The sequence below is a fragment of the Schistocerca nitens genome, chromosome 3, assembly GCF_023898315.1.
Source record: "Schistocerca nitens isolate TAMUIC-IGC-003100 chromosome 3, iqSchNite1.1, whole genome shotgun sequence".
Classification (NCBI taxonomy): Eukaryota; Metazoa; Arthropoda; class Insecta; order Orthoptera; family Acrididae; genus Schistocerca; species Schistocerca nitens.
The window spans coordinates 897,403,868-897,428,523 of NC_064616.1; positions in this window are offsets into that span (position 1 = coordinate 897,403,868).

Consider the following 24,656-nt stretch of genomic DNA (forward strand, 5'->3'; position numbering starts at 1 on the left):
CAGTATTCTTAGCTGATGCAGTCTCCCTAAATTTCCTTTGCCTAGAAACTGCCATATGAGAAAACCTCAGTTTTGTGCACCCATAAATTCTTTTTGTACCTACCACTGCCATTATTGCTATCATTGCTGGTATTATTATTATTGGTATCACTATTCATGGCAACAGCAGCAGTAGTGGTGGTGTTAGTGGAGCGCAAGCTCGGGTTAGGGAAGGATTGGGAAGGAAATCGGCCGTGCCCTTTCAAAGGAACCATCCCGGCATTTGCCTGAAACGATTTAGGGAAATCACGGAAAACCTAAATCAGGATGGCCGGAGACGGGATTGAACCGTCGTCCTCCCGAATGCGAGTCCAGTGGCAGCAGTAGTACAAGTACTGTCAGTATTAACTTTATTTGTTCACAGTCAGCAATACTTACTCACATTGTCAGTATAAACATTCAAATGATTTTAATACTCTCATATACTGTCATATTGAAATTGTTATTTCTTAGGCAACCATAATATAAGAAAGGTACCGTATGTGTGAAACACTGTTCTGATGTAAGCTAAGCAGACCAGGTTAAATAAATAAATAAATGTTAAATGTGTGATGAAAAATTTTAATTAATTTGTCTGGGGCTAGAAAAAATGATTGTGCTGTTTTGCTAATATAAGTTCTTTCGTATAAACTTTTCATGTTGTCAGTTCCTGAACACAATTGTAGCTAAGGATACTGTCAGGAATGCCTGGAAGAGACCCCACCATCTGGACATTTGGGGGCTGTGAATGGAAGTGTCAGTGAAAATGGTTGTTTTGCAGGTGAGATGTGTCGTGATGGACAGATGTGAAAAGACTATTATTATTATTCCTTTGTAAAATGTTCCCATCTACGTTGAGTCGCAGATAGGCACAACAAAAGACTCTCACAATTAAAGCTTTTGGCCATTAAGGCCTTCATTAACAATAGACACACACAGACACACGCAAACGCAACTCACACACAACTGCAGTATCAGGCAACTGAAACCACACTGCGAGCAGCAGCACCAGTGCATGATGGGAGTGGCCACTGGATTGGGGATAGGGAGGAACCTGGAGTGGGGAGGGAGAGGGATAGTGTGGTAGGGGTGGCCGACAGTGAAGTGCTGCAGGTTAGACAGACGGCAGGGGAGAGATTGCGGGGGGGGGGGGGGGGTAATGGAAAAGGAGAGAAATAAAAAGACTGGGTGTGGTGGTGGAATAACAGCTGTGTAGTACTGGAATGGGAACAGGGAAGGGGCTGGATGGGTGAGGACAGTGACTAACGAAGTTTGAACCAGGAGTATTTCGAGATGAAGGGCAATGACCAGTATCAGTCTATTTACAGATAGATGTCTGTCATTGTAAATTAGGATTATATGAAAAATTCAAGTTTTGTTTCCAATGTTTTTTAAGATATTTGTAAGTAATTGGTGTACACTGAGTCATAGAGTCACCTATCTATCATCTGTCTATATAACCCAATGTGGGATTACATGACATATCTAGTTGGAACCACCCCATCTGTTACATATGACTTCAAGCCCTGTAAGTAATTAAATTCTGTCCTGTTTTTTTATCACATTTTTAATACAGTTATTTATGTAAGGAGTTACATAAACCACAATATGCCAACATGTTATATGAACTGTATTCCACACAGATTTATTATTTAGTTTGTTATATTGGCCATACTGATTTCAATGATGCAGTTACTTTTACTAGAAGCTCTATTAACTAAAAGATGTGGCTAATTATGGTTATAATAACAACCTATAATGGAAACACAATTTCAGCTTATTGGTAAAATCTGTGGCATTGTTACCATTCATTCTGAATAAATACTTTGACTTTGCTGAAACTAACGAACTTATGAGTATGAGATAATTAACACTGAAAGATTCATACCATTGTAATTTCTATTGCCAATTTTTGCCCCTCTGCTTGTTAGATTCTGAACACTGGCACTATACTATTGTTACTCCATTTTTTCAAGTCAGATGACACCCCTGAGTAATTACTTAAGTCACTAATTACGGGTTTACATAATTTAATAAGATGTAAAACAATTTTTAATATGGTACATGTACTTGCAAGTAAGATACTACCCATACGGATGCACAAAGTGATTTCATAATTTTTTAACATACTCATTTTTCAAACAACTGTGTAGCTGTGTGGCCTTCCTGTCATAAAAACTGTTTCTGTGATTCACGGATGTCACTTGGGACAGTCCTGTGAAAGCTGCACAATATTTCAAGGAGACGACTGCTCATCTTCAAGTGCTTACAGACATGTTGCTGCAGTGAATTGCCAATGTATGTACTCGCTCCCTTGGAAAGTGCAGGCACCAAGGGGTTGGACTATAACATTACCACAGATTAATCGTGGAGGGCAATGACTCTGTTATTACTGAAATAACAGATTGTTCATATGACAGTCTTCAAATAGTTGACCTTCACTCAAAATTGTCAGTCTGCACCCAGTCCTGGTTGAGCTAATAAGGGTGTAACACATATGTCAGACATGTTCCCAATATTTGCTCATGCACAACTTGTTCATGAAAAAATGTGAACTGACATCTGTGAAAACTCAGTAATATCAATATCTATAAACTTTCAATTGTTTTCTGTAACTCAGATTAATGCATATTCGTAAAATCTGAGGCAGTCTGCACCCAGTCCCAGTTGAGCTAATAAGGGTGTAACACATATGTCAAGCATGTTCCCAATATTTGCTCATGCACAACTTGTTCATGAAAAACTGTGAACTGACATATGTGAAAACTCAGTAATGTCATTGTCTATAAACCTCCATTTGTTTTCTGTAACTCAGATTAATGCATACTTCGTGTGAATTGTATTGTGGTCAGTAGGAGTCTTGGACTGTCATTGTCATTTGAATGGGCTATTGTTGAGCTTTGTGACTTTCATTAACAACTGAACTAAGTGAACTACTGCAGAGAAGCTTTATCCTTTAGGTTATTACGAGACAGAATGCAAACTGTGATTTTCAGTGTAAAAATTGATTGTGCTCTGTGCCACATTTAATTACATTGTTAGTGATGTTTTAGAACTACCACTGATTCTTGGACAGTGGTTCATTAATTTATGCTTCAGTGACTTTAGAATTTGTCTGAGTAATTCTGCTACTGGACTCTTGGTTGTTTGTGACTGCTGACCTGACTGTAACATCTAATAATCTTGAGAAGTAGAAAAAGCTATTCATCATCGCAACATACAACTTTGATGCTAATAAATGTGTAAAAAAGTGCATCCTTAATTGTGGTGTTGTATACATGTTTTTGAGCAAACATTGTGAACTAATGAATAAGATTTTCAGCTTCAAGACACAGACTGATGTGCTGCTGAAGAGGTAATAGGAATTACACAAAATCAGGTTGGTGAGCTTACGAAGTCTTTTATTTTTGAAAAAGTTTGTTCTCTAATCTGATTATGAGCAACTCATTGCCTAATTCTTTAACCAAATAGTTTGTTATATCAATCCAATAATGAAAGAAACCCTTGAAGGTGCATTTCCTGGAATGTAATCTCTCACCACCCCAAAATTCACTCAAATTCTTTGCTTCTCATCTCTAGAACAGAATTTTTCCAAAAATATACCATTTGCTACCTACTGGTGTAGGAGCTATTGTCGAGACCCCTGAACACTATTAAACTTGGTACCAGAAGAAATCCAGTGACAATGAGTGATGTAGTGGGACATTGATCAGCATGTCATCTCAGTGTGGTGAGTGAGAACATTTTTTCCCCATGTGACTGTGTTGAGAATGTCTAATTCTTTGGACTGTAGGGTTGATTGGAAGGTGTGGCTGGTGAAACTAGAGAAGGTCAGCGATTTGAGTGACTTAAGGGGGAACACTACAGAAACTGATGGTTTGTACCCAGTTAAGTGTTGGCATAGTGCTCCTTCAGCAGTGATCTGTTTTAAATGTAGAATGCCTGGGCATTATATCTGACAGAGTGAAGAATGTGCATGGATATAGCATTTAGAGATACAGACTGGAAATGTTTTTAGTAAAATGTGTAATGTTGAAATTAGTATTTATCCCTTCCCATTTTTAATTTTACTGTTGTTGTAGATACAGGCTTTGTAATGAGTAGTCAAGGGGCAGAGGGGTTAGCATGACAAAGGCAATTCAGGTTTTGCTGGAAAGGGTGACATGAATGTGGGCAGGTAACATGTGCTTGTATAAACCATAATATGCATTAAGAAATGATGGATCCTCATTCATTACGTCAGTACCCATCCAACAGATGCTACTACCACTACCCTAGTTTCCCCTTTTTTTGGGTAAAGCTGTATAGTATGTGTCAGCATTTTTGGACAACCTGTTGACAGCCACAAAGCTAGATTGTTGGTCAGAAGAACAGTTGTTGCATTTGTCCAAGTTACAGTTGGTTGGAGATGCTAAAACATTTGTGATGTATTATGAGGAGTTAAGGAATGCTCTGACATTTGAGGACAGGCTTCCTACAGTGATAATGGAGGAAAAATAGTTCTATGTATTACCAGGAGCAATTAAACAGTGTATCACAAAAAATTTAGAGTCCATTGAGCGATTTGTGGACTGGGTCAGGAAGCGTAATGTGAGAACATATGAACTAATGGAAGGTCATAGCACTAATTAGGTCTTCCTGCAAGAATCAGAACAGAGAGCATTAGACACATTTTTGCAGGGATTGTCATCCAGTTTATTGAAAAAGGTATAGGAATAGTTTCTTAAAGACTTAGCTGGAACCTCAGGAATGGCAACAGCATTGGAGGAGATACATGGGGTCCACGATTAAGGGGGATTTTTTCCGCTAACATGAAATGTTACTATTCTAGGTGAACAGGCAGTAACACAACTAGAATAGCTACAAAGGTGGAATTTTGCTTAACTGGCTTAGTGGATGGAAGGGAACATAAGTTTTTGTTGGATACAGGTGTGCACATGGCTGTGGCAAGTGTGGACCTCATAGGAAGTACATGAGTATTTACAACACAAGAACTGCAAACCTCTTTTGTTTTTATGGTACAGTGTGTTCAATTATCAGCATTATTTTCAGCACTGCAATACATACAGGATTTGAATGATGTTTAGGTAACTAACATCATATGAATGATTGAGGTATGTGCACATTTTAATTGATACCAGTTAAAACTCTGACAATATATGGCTGTCATTTGCTTATAAACAGCACCAAAAACAAGTTAAATATGCAGTGGTAGGTACTGAGGACAATGTCTATTCTGTGTTCCAGTGTCTTGTACAGTTGAAAATTTTATTTAACACTTAGGAACAAAATGTTAGTATTTGTCAGGTAAGTGGGATGGTTATAGTAAAAATTAATTTTTTACTAACAAGAAGAAAAGTATGAAAGTGAAATAATTACTTGATAATATGACCTTTGCTGGGAGAATAAAAAATATAAGTCATTGAAAAAACAATGAGAAGAAATTAATGTAAAGGATGAATATTAGTAATTAATGTTTTGGCATTTTAATCACTGACTAAGGATTTGTGTCCAAGGATTCATGTTTATGGAATCTTAGTCATGAAAATTTGTTCTTCTATTTTGAGCTAAGTTATGAGCTAGATATTAGAACATCTAAATCAGAACACGTCAATATGAAAATAAGACTGGAGGAAATGATTCACACAAGACAACAGAGCAAGTGAAACCAAAGACCAAAAGATATATACAGATGTAATTTACTGCAAGAAAGCATCAGTGAATGAGATTCAAGAATGGTATAATATGACTTAAAGGTGGGATTACAATAAACATACAGCTACTACACTATGAGGCAAAGACAGTTCTTCTGTCTTGGTAAATTTGGTAAGTACTAGGTCTATTTAAAAATGGAAATGTGAGAATGTCTTCAACACATTCATTAGAAAAAAATGTTCTCATAGCCATAAACTGCCCTTTATATTATTAAAATAATGTCCTATGATTTTCTGAGTTTATAACTGTAGGAAATATTGGGGATGCAGTCCAACATGGGCAAGCTCACCATTTGTTTCAAAGTGGCATTGCAAAATTATCACATGGAGCCATCATTTTTGTGGCATCATACATACCTATTGACAATCTAATTTCAGCGCACTAATTTATCATGGTTAATGACTACATGTTTTTTCTGTACATTCTGATAGCAAAAACAGGTTATCACAGATCCAATTTAAATGATTTTTTTTTTCCATTGTTAACGGACGGTCAGATTGAGGTCTGTTCACTACAAATTCATCTATTTACAGCCACTTACTCTAAAATGGGTCACCTTAAAAGATATCTAATATGTGGTTGGCCACTTGTACAACAATAAAGGATGAATCTGAGTTCTGATAAAAGTTTAGAGGTTGTTCCAGGATATTTATGTATAGCAGATGCTTGGTCTCCAATTATTTATTACAGAGTAATTGAATTATTGTCTTTGTACCAGTATTATACTACAGATATCTGCATAACACTCCAAATGTCAACAGGATACACTGTGTGTCTTGTTTGGAAGCAAATCTTTCCCATCCACTCACCACGCTTTTTGCTGGCGACAGTAATGCCCAGTTACTCTTCACGCATTAGGTGTACATTAATAGTTAAATACATGAATATGGATAGGTTTAAAGAGTAAGAGTTGGGCAATATGCACCTCATTTGTAGGTTCATTGTATGCAATGGAGCAGATGTACAGTGACGATATCCTGAACTACTACTGTAGTGATGTCAACCAAATCCCATTACTTTGTTTCATCTCCATGAATGTTGTTTCATAACTGTAGTTTGTGTCATATGTTTGAGTGACTGTGTATTATAGGCTTTTTTCTGTTGTGAAGGTATTTTCACAGAAACAGTGGTAACTGCTGTAACAAAGCAAATAAATTGTGAATAAATTATTACTTTGTAACAAGCCACAAGCAACTTTGATTCCCTTAAACCAAAATACACAGAAAATATCTTTCCACAACCTCTGTAATTTTGTTCATCTGTGGTAGCTGTGTATCACTTTCACAATTTTCATGTGCTTGTATTGTATCCTTAAGTAAAAACTCATCCTAAGTTTGCTAATATCAATAAATATTCCACTCAGGTATGACTTGCCTCAATTCTCGTGTGTAAACAGGGCAGTAGCATATACAAACAGTCAATATGCAGAAATTTGCAACCGTTACGCAAATATACAAATGGTTAACATGCAACATTTTAGTAGAGATCTTTACACCACTCACGGCCTTCACCTCAATCGGCGCGGAAAAAGTCACTTAGCGTCCATTATTTGTGAAATTGTCGTAAATGTATAAGTGGTTCTGGGAGGGTGACACGTCCATCAAGCATTCAACAATCCAAACTCACTTTCAAACTAATTCAGCAGAACTTTCAAAGTCTTGGCAATAAGCACAACGAGTTGGGTACCGTTGCAGCAATTGACAACCCTGATGTTTTAGTTATAAGTGAACACTGGTACACAGATGAGCTAATTAGTGTATGTAAGCCACTTTCCATGATCTTTTGCTCTGCCTTCAGTAGAAAAGAGAAACGTGGTGGCGGTGTAGCTATCTTTGCAGCCAGTGGTAGTAATTATGGTGTAATAGATGTAAGTGTTTTCAGCATTGAGGGTGTAATAGAACTAGCAGCAATTAATTATAAGTGGGGGAAAGAGAACTTCATTATTGTAGGCCTATACAGACCTCCATCTGGTAGCCTAGATAGTTTCTTTGATGTTCTTAATGACCTGCTTGTTGACATTGACAGTAAACACTGCAATAAAAATGGCTGGGTTAACATAATACTAACTGGAGATATAAACATTGACTTGCTGTCCAATGACTCTGTATCTAAAAAGCTAATGCTAATTCTACCTCAATTTAACTTAGCATTTCTGATAAACTAGCCCACTAGAGAGGTCAATAGTGTAAAATCATGCATTGACAACATTATAACTAACATGTCCCACTTTACATGCAGTGCATCAGTTCTGACGCTTGCCATTTCTGACCACCACGCAGTACAGGTATTGATAGAAGCTGAAAATCTTCATGTCAATAGAAAAGAGAAACAATATGTGACAAAAAGAATGACCAATGACGACAATGTTAAAGATTTCAACAGTTTGCTAAAAAGCCTACAATGGGGTGAAAAAAACAGCATTACTTTCAGTGAGTTTTCATCAGATTTTTATTATTGCTTCAATGTCTCATGTCCAGAAATGACCTTTACAGTAAATGACTGCAAAAAGATACAAAAAAATAACTGGATAAATCATGAAGTAAAAACAGCAAGAGAGAAACTTAGACTTTTCCAATATGCAATGATAAATAATAACAATAATAATAAGACTAAAGGTAGAATTTAAGAACTATCAGGATTACTATAAAGATCTTCTACTAAAAACTAAAAGTAAATATGTAGCCACAATGTTAAGAAACTCTACTAACACAGTTTTAGCTGTTTGGAAAGTAATAAATAGCTTTAGGGACTGTAAGGACAGATTAACAAGTCATTTTACTATAAACCATAAAGGGCATATCATGAAATGTCAATGTCAGATCGCAAATGTTTATAATGAGTACTTTTCTTCTGTTGGAAAATCTGTCAATGACCATTTTAAGAATCTTCAGCATAGATGTAGGGGCATTCCAATCAAACAAACCATATACTTGGCCCCAACCAATAACAAGGAAGTCAAAAACATAGTAATGTCATTAAAAAATACAAAATCACCAGGCTATGATGGATTGTCTATCAGTACACTGAAAATATGCATAGACAACATATCTGATGCCATGGCCACAGCAGCAAATGATGTAATTGCATCAGGTTGTTTCCCAGATAGTCTAAAGACAGCACAAGTAACCCCGATTCACAAGAAAGGTGATAAATCTAAAATTGAAAACTACCGCCCCATCTCAGTCTTACCTGCATTTTCTAAGGTAGTTGAGAAAGTTATTTATACTAGACTAATGACATTCCTGAGTCAACACAATTTAATATTTGAAAATCAGAATGGCTTTATGAAAAACAAGTCAACATCAGTAGCATCAGCACAATTAATAGACAAAATAATAACGGCCATAGAGAACAAGGAGTAAGTAACTGGAGTGTTCCTTGATCTAGAAAAAGCTTTTGATTGTGTCAACATCACCATATTACTTGACAAGCTGTGGAACCTGGGTATCAGAGGAACTGGCTATGAGCTAATAAAATCGTATATGAGCAAAAGAAAACAATTTGTCTTGCTTAAAACAAACAGTGGGTCTTACAAATCTAAAATTACAAATATGGAGTGCTTCAAGATTCTGTCTTGGGACCCCTTCTTTTCTTGATTTATGTTAATAATATACAGTATTGTTCTCCTAACTGTACAAAAATATTGTATGAAGATGACACATCAATAGTGTGTAAACACAAAGACTATGAGAGTCTGGAGGTACTGTGCAACAGTGTAACTAATGAAATAGTCAAGTATTTTAATGAAAGCCATCTAAATGTAAGTGCTTCAAAGACTGCAATGATGGAATTTAACACAAGGAAACAAATAGAATTTGACATGAAATTATCCATAGGAAATGACATTGTAAAAAAGGAAAAAAGGACAAAGTTCTTGGGAATTACAATCCAGGACAGCCTCAAATGGGACATGCATATTGATTCCTTAGCATGTAAGCTGTCGAAGAATGTGTTTGCTATAAATATGGTTAGCAAATATTGTAAGGACATGTGTGTACTAAAAACTGCTTATCATGCCCTATTCTCATCAAACTTAAACTATGCTGTAGAAATATGGGGTGCAACAACTCATGCCAACCTAAGTACATTATTAATACTACAGAAAAAAGTTATCAGAATTATTTGTGGTGCCAAACCTCGAGAATCATGTCGGAATCTGTTCCCAAAATTAGGTGTGCTTACCATTATAGGTGTATACATATTGAAAGTTATATTGCTTGTGAAAACAATAAATCCGAATTTCAACTGTGACCTGCACCAGTATGATTCAAGGCAAAAGTTCAGATACCATGTAAATAGCCACAGAACAGCTTTATATAAAAAAAATGCACTTCATGCTGGGCTGAAGCTAGTCAATGCCCTACCAAAAAGTCTCACAACCCTTCCTACTAACAAATTAAAAGATCGGCTAAAAAGAATTCTAATTGAAAACCCTTTTTATTCCCTAGACGAGTATTATATCTGTATGAAAAGTGCTTCATGTCAAGCTCATAGTTTTAAGTAACCTGCAACTAATATAATGTTGATAAAAACAATAATTGTAATGTGGTGATTGTATACTACCAAATGTAAAATCCATCAAAATGTAAAATTTATTAATACAAACAAATCTTTAGTTTGTAATTTATAAACTGATGTATTCAGAAGAATAATCTGTATGATGTCCTGAAACTGTACTATTTCTAGGGATTGTATTTGATTATTCAATGTTGAATAAATATTATTATTATTATTATTATTAGTAAATTAACCAAACTGGTGGTAGCTACAAGGTCATTTAGTCTGAGACACATTCTAAATGATGAAATACATACAGTAAGACGCCTTTAATTTGAAATATGATTACACAAGTAAGTAAACCTTACAGAGAGTCATATGTAATTTCATACCTAGATTTTGTAAAACATGATGTGAGTTCTTCCTCTAAATACTAAGTTTCGCATTTTTAAACAGGTAGAACATTTCTAAGTCTCTCAAATTTTAATTAATTCCTTCAAATGCTCTTTTTCATATTTCCTTTTGCTTTGAATAAAATATGTACAGTACTTCTTATATTTTAAGTTATACAGAATAAAACAGAACTCTATAACAGTGCTTGTATACAAATTATCTTTACTGACAAATACAACATTTTCCATAGTGTTGTTATGAACCAAAATTTCACTTTCTTATAAACCATGTGCTAAAACATTTAGTCATGTGGGTTCTTATTTCTTTGTTGTCTGTGGCAGTTTGGTGAGCACAGACTTCCTCAATAGCTGCATTTCATGTGCAATACAGTATTCGGCACAGAGAATCTGAAAAACATCTTCAGTTAGATATACAGGAATAATATCATGTTTCCGTGAGTTAGAGAGCAACATGATATTTACACACTTATTGATAATGGATTGGTAACACAAATTATAAAATTCAGAAGGAAAGCAATGCAAAAGAATATAGCACTGGAAAACATACAGCAATAATATGTTAAAATACCGGGTGATCAAAAATTCAGTATAAATTTGAAAACTTAATAAACCACGGAATAATATAGATAGAGAGGTAAAAATTGACACACATGCTTGGAATGACATGGGGTTTTATTAGAACAAAAAAAAAGTTCACAAAATGTCCGACAGATGGTGCTGGACAGCAAAATGTCAGTGACTGCGCATGACAATCGTGTATAAAAGGAGCTGTAATGAGAGAGAGAATCACATGCACCAGCAGTCGCAGCATGTTGACGTTACCTGAAAAGGTGCTTTTAGTGAAGCTGTATTATCAGAATGGGGAATATGCTAGTTCAGCGATATGATCCTATCGCCATAGGAAGGGGATTTGAACGGGTAAAGGTCCATTGACAAATGCAGCTGTGTTGAGAATGATTTCAAAGTTCGAAGCCACGTGTTGTTTAGACGATAGACCCCATAGTGGCTGACCGAGCACAAGGTGTAATGCTGCTGAGACAGTTCAGGAAGAAATGGAGACTATAGTGGATTTGTCTATGCATGGGGAAGTCAGCGCTCGTGGAGTCGCATGCCGCACTGGCATTCCATACACTACTGTTTGGTTGGCACTGAGGCATACCCTTCGATGTTATCCATACAAAATCCATCAGCATCATGAACTGTTGCCTGGTGATTTAGTGAACTGAAGGGCATTTGCGGTATGGGCGTTTCAAAAGATGGCGGAAGATGATGACTGGTTGAGTAACGTGTTGTGAACTGATGCAGCTCATTTCATGCTCCGAGGGTCTGTCAGCACCCACAACTGCAGACTTTGGGCTACCAAAAATCCTAGAACTGTAGTGGAAACTCCATTGCACAACGAGAAAGTCACGGTATGGGTTGGATTTACCACATCTACTGTTATCGGTCCTTTTTTCTTCAAGGAAATGCGTGATTCTGGTTTTGTAACTGCTACCGTGATGGGTCAGAGGTACGCCGATATGTTACAGAATCGCATCATTCCCAGCCTGGCTCATAAACACCTGCTGCAACATACGATGTTTATGCAAGATGGCACTCCACCCCATACTGCTAGATGCGTGAAAGATCTCTCGAGCACATTGTTTGGTGATGATCATGTGCTCAGGTGCCACTTTCATCACGCTTGACCTTCCAGGTCACCAGATCTCAGTCCATGGGATTATTGGCTTTGGGGTTACCTGAAGTCATAAGTGTATCGTGATCGGCCAACATCTCTAGGGATGCTGAAAGACAACATCTGATGCCAATGCCTCACCATAACTCCAGACATGCTTTACGGTGCTGTTCACAACATTATTCCTCGACTACAGCTATTGTTGAGGAATGATGGTGGACATATTGAGCATTTCCTATAAAGAACATCATCTTTGCTTTGTCTTACTTTGTTATGCTAATTATTGCTATTCTGATCAGATGATGTGCCATCTGTCAGACATTTTTTGAACTTTTGTATTTTTTTGGTTCTAATAAAACCCCATGTCATTAAAAGCATGTGTGTCAATTTGTATCTCTCTATCTACATTATTGCATGATTTATTCAGTTTTCAAATTTATACTGACTTTTTGATCACCCGGTATGTAATTCAAGTCTTAAAATATTTTGAAAACCGCACAGAAAATTATGTAGAGGCTTTAGAAAGCAAGTTACACATACCATCCAATGCTAAAACCACTAATGGTCATATGTACAACTGTACAATTCTATGATTGCCTAGATCAATAAAATACAATACAATACTATTTTTCAACACATTCACCAAGTATCTGTAAACAACAGCCAGAATTTTCTACCAATCATTCAGCTCCTCAATGACAAAAATGTGGTGCTTGGTAATGGAGCCAGTGGTGACACATTGTCAGAACAGCCTACAACAACAACTGCATCATACTGTCAGAGTGAAATTGTACAGCAACTTGAAATGTCCTCCGAAGCTGAAGTCCCCTACCACAGTAGGATTCTTGTGGGCAAAAGGCTTAATTTGCACACAGATTCCCTGTGAAATACTGGTGTAAATGGGTCAAATGCAATGTCACATATACCGTAGCGAAATGGTGCCACTAATTTGATCAAGGATGTACCAGTGTGGGCACTGTTTATCTGGAAGGAAGGACATTGACATTGGCCACAGAAGGTAATGACCAGGTGGTCAAAGGTCAACATCTGAGTGATAAGGAGATTTTCCAGTCATGAGGATGTTCACACAGTCATTCTCAAATGGTTCCATTACCAAGCAGCAGATTTTTATCATTGAGGATCTGAATGATTGGTAGAAAATTCTGACTGTTGTTTGCAGATACATGGTGAATGTGTTGAAAAATAGTATTGTATTGTATTTTATTGATCTAGCCAATCATAGAATTGTGCAGTTGTACGTATGATATTGGATAGTTGAAGAGAGCATATTTATAAGTAATTTTTACAAATTGATTTTTACATTATTTTGTAGTGAGGAAATTATCTATCTCAAACAAAACAGTCAATACAAATCATAATGTCATTTATATGTGTCACTTGGAAATGTAGTGCAGTATTCAATGAAAGTTACTTAGCCCCCCATAATAATGTGCAACTTACTCTTAGAAGTCCACTCATACATAAAGAAATGGAAGCATTAGTCACACATTTACTTGGTCATAAATTTAGAGAGGAGTTAGAGGTTAAAGAAGTGTGGAATATGGCCACAATACAATGCAAACTGGAGATATAAGGAAAGATTTTAATTTAAAAATAAGTGTTATTGATTCTGAGATGCGAGAAATGACTGATTTAGATGTGTTTTGTTAACGTATCTCAGAGTCTATATTTTTATTTTCAGTTTCCTCGAAAATTCAAGAACATGATCACAGTTTTGTGACTCTGTATCAGGCTGCCTAGTTTCTCATTTTTAGTCAGTACGACTATCGTTAAACACATTGTGTTATTTACTTACATTAAAATTTTCCTTACAGCCAAAGAAATGTTCAGGGTACCAACATTGGTGCCTAATAGTGAAAGTTACCCCAGAAATTAACATTTTTTTTATAATATTGGAGGTGTTGATTCATTTGAAGTCAAGTATCTTTATAACTTTTGGGGAACTATGTAAAATATATGTAAGTATATGTCATTGTTTCTGCTGGTTAAAATACATTACATCATGGAGTGAGTAAAACAGAATGTGGCACACATAGGCTCACTTAATGTTCACATTATCAAAAATGTATTGCAACATATGCATAAGGGGAAACTGAGCCAATGCTGCCACATTTAACATTACAATTTAATATCCTTCTCATTTTTACATTCATGACTACTCCTGTTGTATTATGTCAATGATGGAGAATGTGCAATGAAGTGGAAATATTTTTTTCTAATGTGAATCGTCAAATCATAAGTTGCATTCCCTGGAGACCAGATGAGACTATTCAAAGTTTTGCCATGCTGTATAATGAGACATAGAAGGGATAACAGTTAAGGAAGGTTGGGAGACAAGACATCAAGGGAGAGTTATGATGGTATATGATTAGATTTCATCACACAGTAAGAGATCACAAACTAAAGAATGATCAATGGGAAAAAAACAAGGAAAGAAAGAATAATAAATGAACATTAAAATACAAACAGAGTGTGTAGAAGAGGAGTGAGAAGGACTCTGGAAAGAGCTAGAGGGAGGAAAAATAAAACATGATTCTGAATGTGGGAACGACAAATTCTGTTGCAGATTCAGATCACCTTGCCTCTAATCTATCAACGATACTTCCTTGATGTCACCTGCATCTCAAAGTTAGTTAGACAGGTTCATATACAAGTGCATCCACATCACAAAACAGCCTCTGATAGAATATCAACTTCCAGTGTTGCTGTTTGATTCACATATACGCAGATATCTACCCTCTGATGATAAACAGTCCCTTTCTGGATTGGCTGATTGCTGTGCCATATACTTCATATAATGCAAATCCATCATTACCTGGCAGATGTACCTCTGTCCACTGCTGTGTCTACCTGAATACCTGATACCTAACACTTGCCAGCCTGATAGTTAATCAGACACAACATTTGTCTTTTTATTAATTTTTCAGTCTCTTTGAATATTTAAAGTGATAACATTTTTGCCATGGATTGCACACTTTTTTATAATTTCCATAATTTTAATTTTAAGTAATATAATTTCATCTGATGCACTGTGATGTCTCTAGGAAACAAAAGCCCGCAGAACTATTAGCATCCATTTGTCTTTTTAAAACAAGTTACATTCCCATAGTGCATCTGATACTGTTATGTGTGTCATTATTACTTCCAATGCCAGGCAGTTCCTCTTTCCATTCCTATACTTTCATGAGTTGCTTTTACGCTTCCTTTGTTTTATTGTTTTTCCTTTACTTTTATTTGTTTTACTTCATTTTCCTGTATTATATTCACTTCTTCATCCTATCCTATCCTAATCCCATCTCAACTTCTTTTACTCACTCATTATTTGTAATTCTGCTCAAGTGTTCACCTTGCATATATACTTTTGTTCTCTTACATTAGACAACTGCAAGTTATTCCTGTCCTTTTGCTTATCAGCTTGCCGTGTTTCTTACAGAATAAAATGGCATACATTCCTCATACCTCTCTCACTGCATCTCATTATCAGTACTGTCATCATTCTCAAGAAAATAAGAGAGATAGCCTGCTTACTCTAACATTTATGGAACATATATTCCTTTACTCCTGAAGAGGAATATAGTCAAGGAACAAGAGCCACTGTGAACATACATTTAGCATGAAAAAACAAACAAAAAGTGGAAAACAGCATTTTCTTTTAGTAACTGTATGATAAACTGCCAAGGAGATCAAAATTATAATTAATATATAACAATAGGTGCCAATACCTATAATGCACAATGGTAATGCCTTGTCATTCTTCTGTGTTCAACATATCATCATGGCATGATGCTGACTCAGTTTTCAGGTGAACTGATGGGGGCCATGAAGATGTGCATGGGGCATAGTGGCATGTTTACACACCTGGACTTTATATCTGTTTGGTGGCTATAATACATTCTGTACAATGGTTGTACTGTAATGTAGGACCAACCAAAGAATACAATATTGCTTGATGAAAAAGAGAAGAAGAACAAACAATATAAATTTAAGGTATAAAATACTATATCCAATGTTTTAAAAAAATACTGCAAGAAATATACATACAAGGTACTCGAGGTTACATATGTATGCGCAGAATATTATAAGTTCATTTATAACCTGATACATCTTTTACACCACTTATAGCTCTACAATTTTTTTTTAAATTATACACAGTATAATTTTTGAGGAATTGTTTCAGTTTCCTCTTGAATATATGAGGATTGTCAATACTAGTTTTTATATGCAGTGGGAGCTTATTGTAACCCCTTATAGCAGACTGGATAATTCCTCTTTGCGCTACAATGAGGGCTATTGTGACGTTGTGCTGGCTTTGCTTCTGCTTTTTGCCATGGTTGTCCATGTTACATTTAGTCTTGTTTTGTGTTGTTTATTACAGACATTACCAATGAATAGATATAATGACTGTGAATGTCAATATCCCAAGGTTCTTGAATATATGCTTACAATATGTCCATTTTGTAACACCAAAGATCAGCCTCACAGCTCGTTTTTGTAGTTTAAACACTTTTCCCACTTTTGAAGCATTTCCCAAAACTATCATATCATAAGAGATGAGAGAGTGTAAATATGTGTAATATGACAACATTATTATTACCTTGTCAATACAAGACAAGATAGCTCTTAGTGCAAAGTACACTCAGAAGCTTTCTTGAGCAGGTGATTAATATGTTCATTCCATTTTAACCAGTTATCCATTTGTATGTCTAGAAATCTTATATCTGAAATGTCATTAATTTTCTGATATATATATATATATATCACTTGTTATTTGCTGTCTGAAACTGCATTAGATCCGTTTTTCAATGGATTAACAATAGATTATTCACTGCAAACCATCGATTTATAGCTTCTGTAGCAATCTGTACTGAGGTTTTCAAATCCTTGATGAAGATGCTAGTATCATCAGCAAACATTACTACATTTGCATTGTTATACAGGGTGATTCAAAAAGAATACCACAACTTTAGGAATTTAAAACTCTGCAACGACAAAAGGCAGAGTCAAGCACTATCTGTCGGCGAATTAAGGGACCTATAAAGTTTCATTTAGTTGTACATTTGTTCGCTTGAGGCACTGTTGACTAGGCGTCAGCATCAGTTGATGCTAAGATGGCGACCGCTCAACAGAAAGCTTTTTGTGTTATTGAGTACGGCAGAAGTGAATCGACGACAGTTGTTCAGCGTGCATTTCGAACGAAGTATGGTGTTAAACCTCCTGATAGGTGATGTATTAAACGTTGGTATAAACAGTTTACAGAGAATGGGTGTTTGTGCAAAGGGAAAAGTTCTAGACGGCCGAGAACGAGTGATGAAAATGTAGCACGCATCCAGCAAGCATTTGTTCGCAGCTCAGGAAAATCGACTCGCAGAGCTAGCAGAGAGCTGCAAATTCCACAATCAACTGTATGGAGAGTCCTACGAAAAAGGTTAGTTATGAAACCTGAACGTCAACTACCCAAGGCGATGGATCGGCCGCCAGGCAGCCCGTGACAGAGCACTTCATCACTGGCCTCCAAGAAGCCCTGATCTTACCCCCTGCGATTTTTTCTTATGGGGGTATGTTAAGGATATGGTGTTTCAACCACCTCTCCCAGCCACCATTGATGATTTGAAACGACAAATAACAGCAGCTATCCAAACTGTTACGCCTGATATGCTACAGAGAGTGTGGAACGAGTTGGAGTATCGGGTTGATATTGCTCATGTGTCTGGAGGGGGCCATATTGAACATCTCTGAACTTGTTTTTGAGTGAAAAAAAAAAACCTTTTTAAATACTCTTTGTAATGATGTATAACAGAAGGTTATATTATGTTTCTTTCATTAAATACACATTTTTAAAGTTGTGGTATTCTTTTTGAATCATCCTGTATACTGATGCTGGTAGGTCATTAATGTACACTATGAAGATCAATGGCCCATGGATCAAGCATTGGGAAACACCTTACACAACAACTCTCCACTCTGTTTTTGTTGTTCCACCTGACTCTGTTAGGGCAACTCTTTGTTTCATATTATATAAGTAAGATTTTGGTAAAGTTAGTGGCTGGTCTTTGATGTAATATTTTGTGAGTTTTTGGAGTAATATGTTGTTTTACACAGCCAATAGCCTCAACAAGATCACAGAGAATCTCCACAGGACACCTTCTACAGTTCAGTTCACCTGGATTTTCCTTTGTGAGACTGAATATTGCTCCATCTGGGGAGAGCCCTTTATGATAGAAAAACTGGGAGGGGGTTAGTGAGCCATTTTGTGTTAGGTGTTCATGTAGCCTATTGTGCACTACCCCCTCAAATATTTTTGAAAGAACTGGCAGCAGTGAGACATGCTGATAGATATTACATGTCTGTCACCACCTTTGTGAACTGGTATCATTGTAGAATGCTTTAATCTATAAGGAAATAATCCAGTTTTCATTGCATGAATAGCACAGTATTTTGCTGAGTAAGTCACTATTCAATTTTAGTGCCCTGTTTGATATTCTGTCATATCCAGAAAACCTGGTGATTTTTAGGTATGTGATGACTTTTTTAATTTCATTATGTGTTGTGCATTTGAAGTGCAGTGTCATCATTAGTGCACATTGAGTAAGATTAAGTAATTTATGGCACCTGAGGGAGGCTGAGTGATTTTTGTTCCCGTACTTCCAGTTAGAGATGGGAAGAATTTATCGAATCCAGAGGCTACCCATTTCATATTACTGTTGTCTGTCTCATATCTATGAAATGTGATACTCCTAACTGTTCTAATTTTTGTCCCTGTACATTTCAGTTTTTATGATTTTCCATAAGATTTTTGTTTTATTACGTGATCTGTTAATTTGCTGTGTATGGTGCATATTTTTGGCTCTCCTGATTACACAGTTTAGATTTTAGGACATTTCTTACAGTGCATTTTCACTGCTTGTGTGTACTGTTCTTCTGTTCTAGGTAAAGTCCTTTTGCTGGTGCATAATATTCTAATCCTAGTTGTTACCCAGTCCTAATGCGTACTTACATTTGATTTAATTTTAATTTGTCTTTGGGGGACAATGTCTTCAAGATGTTTGGGAAAGAGGTTGAGAAATGGTTCAAATGGCTCTGAGCACTATGGGACTTAACTTCTGAGGCCATCAGTCCCATAGAACTTAGAACTACTTAAACCTAACTAACGTAAGGACATTACACACACCCATGCCCGAGGCAGGATTTGAACCTGCGACCGTAGCGGTCGCGCGGTTCCAGACTGTAACGCCTAGAAACGTTTGGCCACTCCAGCTGGCCATTTAGAAATGAATTAAATTTCTTATCCACAGTGTATTCATGGTAGACTTCTTCCCATAGTTCCTGTTGTAGACTGTTTCTAAACATATTAGTGGATTCACTGTTTATTATTCTAACACACCTAACTTGGGTATCTTCATTAGCTGTTTCCCAGTTGGCAAGTCTTATTGCAACCAGTTTTCCTAATGGACTAGGGTTAGTTCAAGGGACATAGCAGCAAGGTCTTTGTTCCAGAGTCACCAGCAGGTGTCTCTGATGTGTGCAGCAATGAATATGTTTATATCAAAGAACATTTTATAATATGGACCAACTGAGCAGGGCAGTGAAGTTGTTAAGACACTGACTCCATAACCAGGAGGCTGGAGTTTGTTCTGTCCAGCCATACTGATTTAGTTTTTCAGTGATTTTCCTAAACCTTTTCAGGCAAATGCTGCAATGGTTCCTTCATGAAGGCTATGGCTAACCAGTTATGCTATCCTCATAAAAGCATTCTTATATATTCTACCTGCATTTATTTTTTTGAGTTATTTATTTTCACTGTACTATGATAACAAATCTAATACCTTTGTAAGATGATCTTCAGATAAATAAGTAAATAAATAAATAGACATCTAACATCTTCATTTGGATCTCAGAGTGCTATCAGTTCTATTATGCACATCTTGTGATTTGGTGAAAAGATCCTACATTTCACATGATTGTCGAAGTCTTCACAAAATTCTGATTCGCCATGCCCAGTCTAGACTAGATTCTCAGGCATTGATTTTCAGAGGTGTGAGAGGGAACCTGGGCCTGTTTTACAATAAATAACAGTTACCAGTACCAACTGAACACTGAATAAAACACTAAGTGGGAGTATATCCTTATCAGCTACTAGAACAAGTAAGTCAGTTATACACAGAAGTTCTACGTTGAACTGTAATTTTTAAGGCACTGGGTGTCTAAAAAGTGTTCTTTCACTGTAAGTAGAGATTATGAGAAGCTCCAGAACACATCACAGAAAAAAGAGTTCAGATAGTCACCTTAGTTCCAGAGCTGTCGTCATAAAGTTGATAGTTAACAATAATAGTGTGTTTCACACATTTACAATGTTAGATGGTTTCTGTTAAGAACTACTATGACATTTAGTTAATATGCCAGATACAGTGTACAACTCTAAAATAATGCACCAATAGTTTTATCAGTTTGTTATTAATCAATGGCTTTCCAATATGCAATAACCAGAAAACATATATCCATAGCCCTCAGACATACACAAAATAAAAAATATAGAAAATATTTGCAATAACATGAAGACATATGGTGCATGATTTCACACAATGGACTTGTACATTTGGAGTGTGGCCTCAAATTGTCACCTTCTCTTCCCGATTTAGATTTCCATAATTGCCTAAATCACATAAGGAGGAAGCTGGAATGTTTCCTCTAATGAACCTACAGCTGATTCTCTTCATCTACCTCATAACCTACTTAAATATATTCAATAATTCTACAACATTTAACGTAAAGATTTCTTTCATCCATTACATTCATCTTCACTGACTTCAGGGTACTACATTTAGTCCTGGTTATTTTATTCGTTTATACATCATTCTCTGTTCCAAGAGCGAAGAGAAGGCATATCTGAAGTAACAAAAGCATTGCTTCTCAATTTCCTCTATGGAGATCTATGCCCATCTAAGGCCATAAGTAGATGAGAGTCTTTATTCTTCATTAATTAACATCAAACAAATTGCATTTCATACCTATTTTCACTACAGAATGATCTACCAAACTGAAATGTGAAAGCTGTTGCTCATTGTCTTGTGTGCAAGAAATATGTGACTGAGATATGTATATATCAATAACATTAACGTTATGTGCCCTAGCGTGAGTAACATGGAATATGTTGCAGAATATTTGTACGAACATGGGTCAAACTGAAAACCTCAATACATCTGCACACAGATGACAACTTAAACAAGCAATTACAGATTTGATACTAGGTTGCTGGACGTTTTCTCAGTTTTGAGGTCTTGTAATTCCCTTGGCATTGCTTGTATTAACTTGATACCAGAGTATTTGGGTCCTTTTTCAAAAATCTTAAATCTACATGGAATGCACCGCGGTTGTTTTCTGTTCCTTGTGTTGTCTGTATGAACAGTCTCATTAGTCTCCAGTTTTGTGTGATCACACAATGCAATCACAGTGGTCTTGAATATATACAATGATGAAAACGTTAGAATGTTTAGTTCTTTGAAACAACTTTTACACGATTCTTTTTCAATATAATTCGAATGGCTTGCTTCTGCCTTTCAGATGAATAACTCAAATGATCAGTGTAAACAGATGTGTCATAAGAGTGGCTGAACGTCATTTCCTAGCCGTGAAAATTAAGAAGAGCATCATTCAGGGATAGATTGGCATATTGTAGAACAGAAACACAATGAATTGCATTTGAAATATGGGTGACGATACGGCGTGTGTGACGAAGGGAAGTATGAAATCCGCCAAATTCCAATACAAAGTTTAAATGCAATATAATTGTGAGCCATCTTTCCTTAACGGAAACCAAAAATTCAACATTGAACACGTGAAAGAAAGGAATAAAAATTCAAGTACTTGATTGCGACACCGTTAAGAGAAACGTATTTCCATAGGTTACGGTATAATAGCACGCTAAAATAATAAGCCCTAGCTAGATAGTTAAATACATCAGTCGCTTCAACTAGAGAGAAACTTATCAATCCCTATTAAAAAATAAGAGCTTCCCAGTTGGATTTACAAAGCAATCAATCGTGGCCTGAGTTACGAGTATCGACCAATGTTTATAAAACATGGCTTTAAGCCTCTGGCTGAGTGTGCTGATCCTTGTATTTCGAAGGTGAAGATATCAGTTTTCTCCTTCATTATCAATTTGTTTCTAGTGTTTCTTTCCAATGAATCCACATTTAGACTTTAAAACAAACTTGTTCCTCGAAACTTCTGCTCTCCTGAAAGACACACGCAATTCCAACTGAAATTGGGGAAGCGGAGGGATTCGTGATACAATTAATGGTACCAAACAATTCTTCGTGCTCAAAAGCCGTATAAACTGGGAAGCTACGTACAGAAACACAAGGCTATAAATCACTCCAATAGTATTTACCTCTCCGCGCCTCGTCTTCGTTTCTCTCAGCGTTGGCACGCAGGACTCGAGGCATTGTATCGAAATATTTCGGTACGTATTAAGCAAACGCTCATACTGTAAGAAATAAGTTAATGTGAAGACCAAACGAAGTTGCTCTTGTTTCCTCAATCTGTAAGAATTGACAGTTTTCTTACTGGGTCATTTATATTTCCAGCCATGTTCATAAAAAATCAGATCTGAGTATTCAGAATTTAAGTTTCTAGAGAACAGTAATATTGCTTGCCTAGGTGTCACGAACCACTGCCACTTCCACAATAAATTCAGCGCGATACCGCGAAGCCGCACCTTCTTGCCGCTCAAGCAACAAGTGGAATACATAACCTGTTGCGCCAAAGATTTTATTAGATGACATTGTCCTCTGTAATTAAACTTAAAACGTATGATGCTACATATATTTAACGCGTATCTACAGTTACACTGTGAGTAAGTTCAAACGTAGAAAATTCTAGATTTGTTTTCTAAGAGGAATAATGTTCCCTTACTCGATTGCTGCTGACGTCCCTCGAAGTACCGACCAATCAATGAAAGGCAATACCTTTGGCGCGTTGTTTTAAATGCACTTATAAATTATACTCCAATATTTTTGCTCCTCATTTATGAAATTATAACGTTCTACACTTATTAACCTATTATCAATCATTAAGTAGTGATAGCCGATTTTATAACGTAACTAGAATTTAATTATTTATACTAAGTTGCCCAGTGGAGGAGACATACGTATTTCACAAAAAAGTGAAATCGTCCAACAAATGAAGGTAAAGCAGTTATTCACTCAAGTCAAGCCAAGTTATAAGTGTAGTAGTCAATGTAGTGTTGGTGTAGCATGATATGTTCTGTTTACGCAAAAAACTATTTTTAATGGCATGTACTATTTTGCTGTGATCTTCAGTCGCAAAGGTTTGGTGTGTTTTCCCCGCTAGTCTATCCTAAGGAGACCTCTTCATCTCTAAATAACTACTACTACCTACATCCATTTGAACTTGCATAATGCAAGCATCGTCACCCTCTACAATTTTTACGCCCCTCACGTCCCTGAATTACCAAACTGATAATTCCTTGATGCCTCACGATGTGTCTTGTTAGCCATTCCCTTCTTTTAATGCAGTTGTGCAATATATTCCCCCCCCCCCCCCAATTCGATTCAATACGTCCCCATTAGCTACACAATCAACACAGCTCTTCTACATCCTTGTGGAGTAGTGGTTAGCATCATTTACTGGGGTGCTGTAGATCATCAGTTCAGATCTGATGCAGGTCTTTGGTATTATCGTCATATATGCTGGCACTACTACTTCTAACTTGGTGCAACAAGAATTAACAGCTACTACCATTTGCTTCTTACAACTGTTTTCAATTTCCTTTTCTTTGACTACACATTCATTTGTAACAGAAGCAGTTTTATAATTAAATTCTCTGTTTATACTTTTCATTCCATTCTCAAAACAACCTTCATTGAAAGTGTTATTTTTTCAAACCATCAAGTTTCTTATTAGTTTCCTTAATTATGTCACTACAATTATTTCTGATTTTGAATTTAAATACTGGCTTCATAATTTGTTTTATCATTATATCCTTTCATTTATACCCTAAATTTGTCATCACTTTTAAGGCATTATGCATATCATTTTCTCTGTTACTAAATAATTCTTTTTCTCTTCTGTGTACTGAATTGTCCATACCTTTTTCAATACTCTCCTTGAAAATGATAATTTGCTTTTAACAAAAAAATTATAATTTTCTGCCGGCATTAACTGCTGATGCATGTTACTGATGTTTTGTTTCTTTCTACCCAGTTCATTTGTTTACAGCCAGCAGGTTTCCCTTCTCTGTCATCCTCCAAATATGGCTAACAGTCTGTTGACTCCATCTAATGTCTCAATGGGTGGAT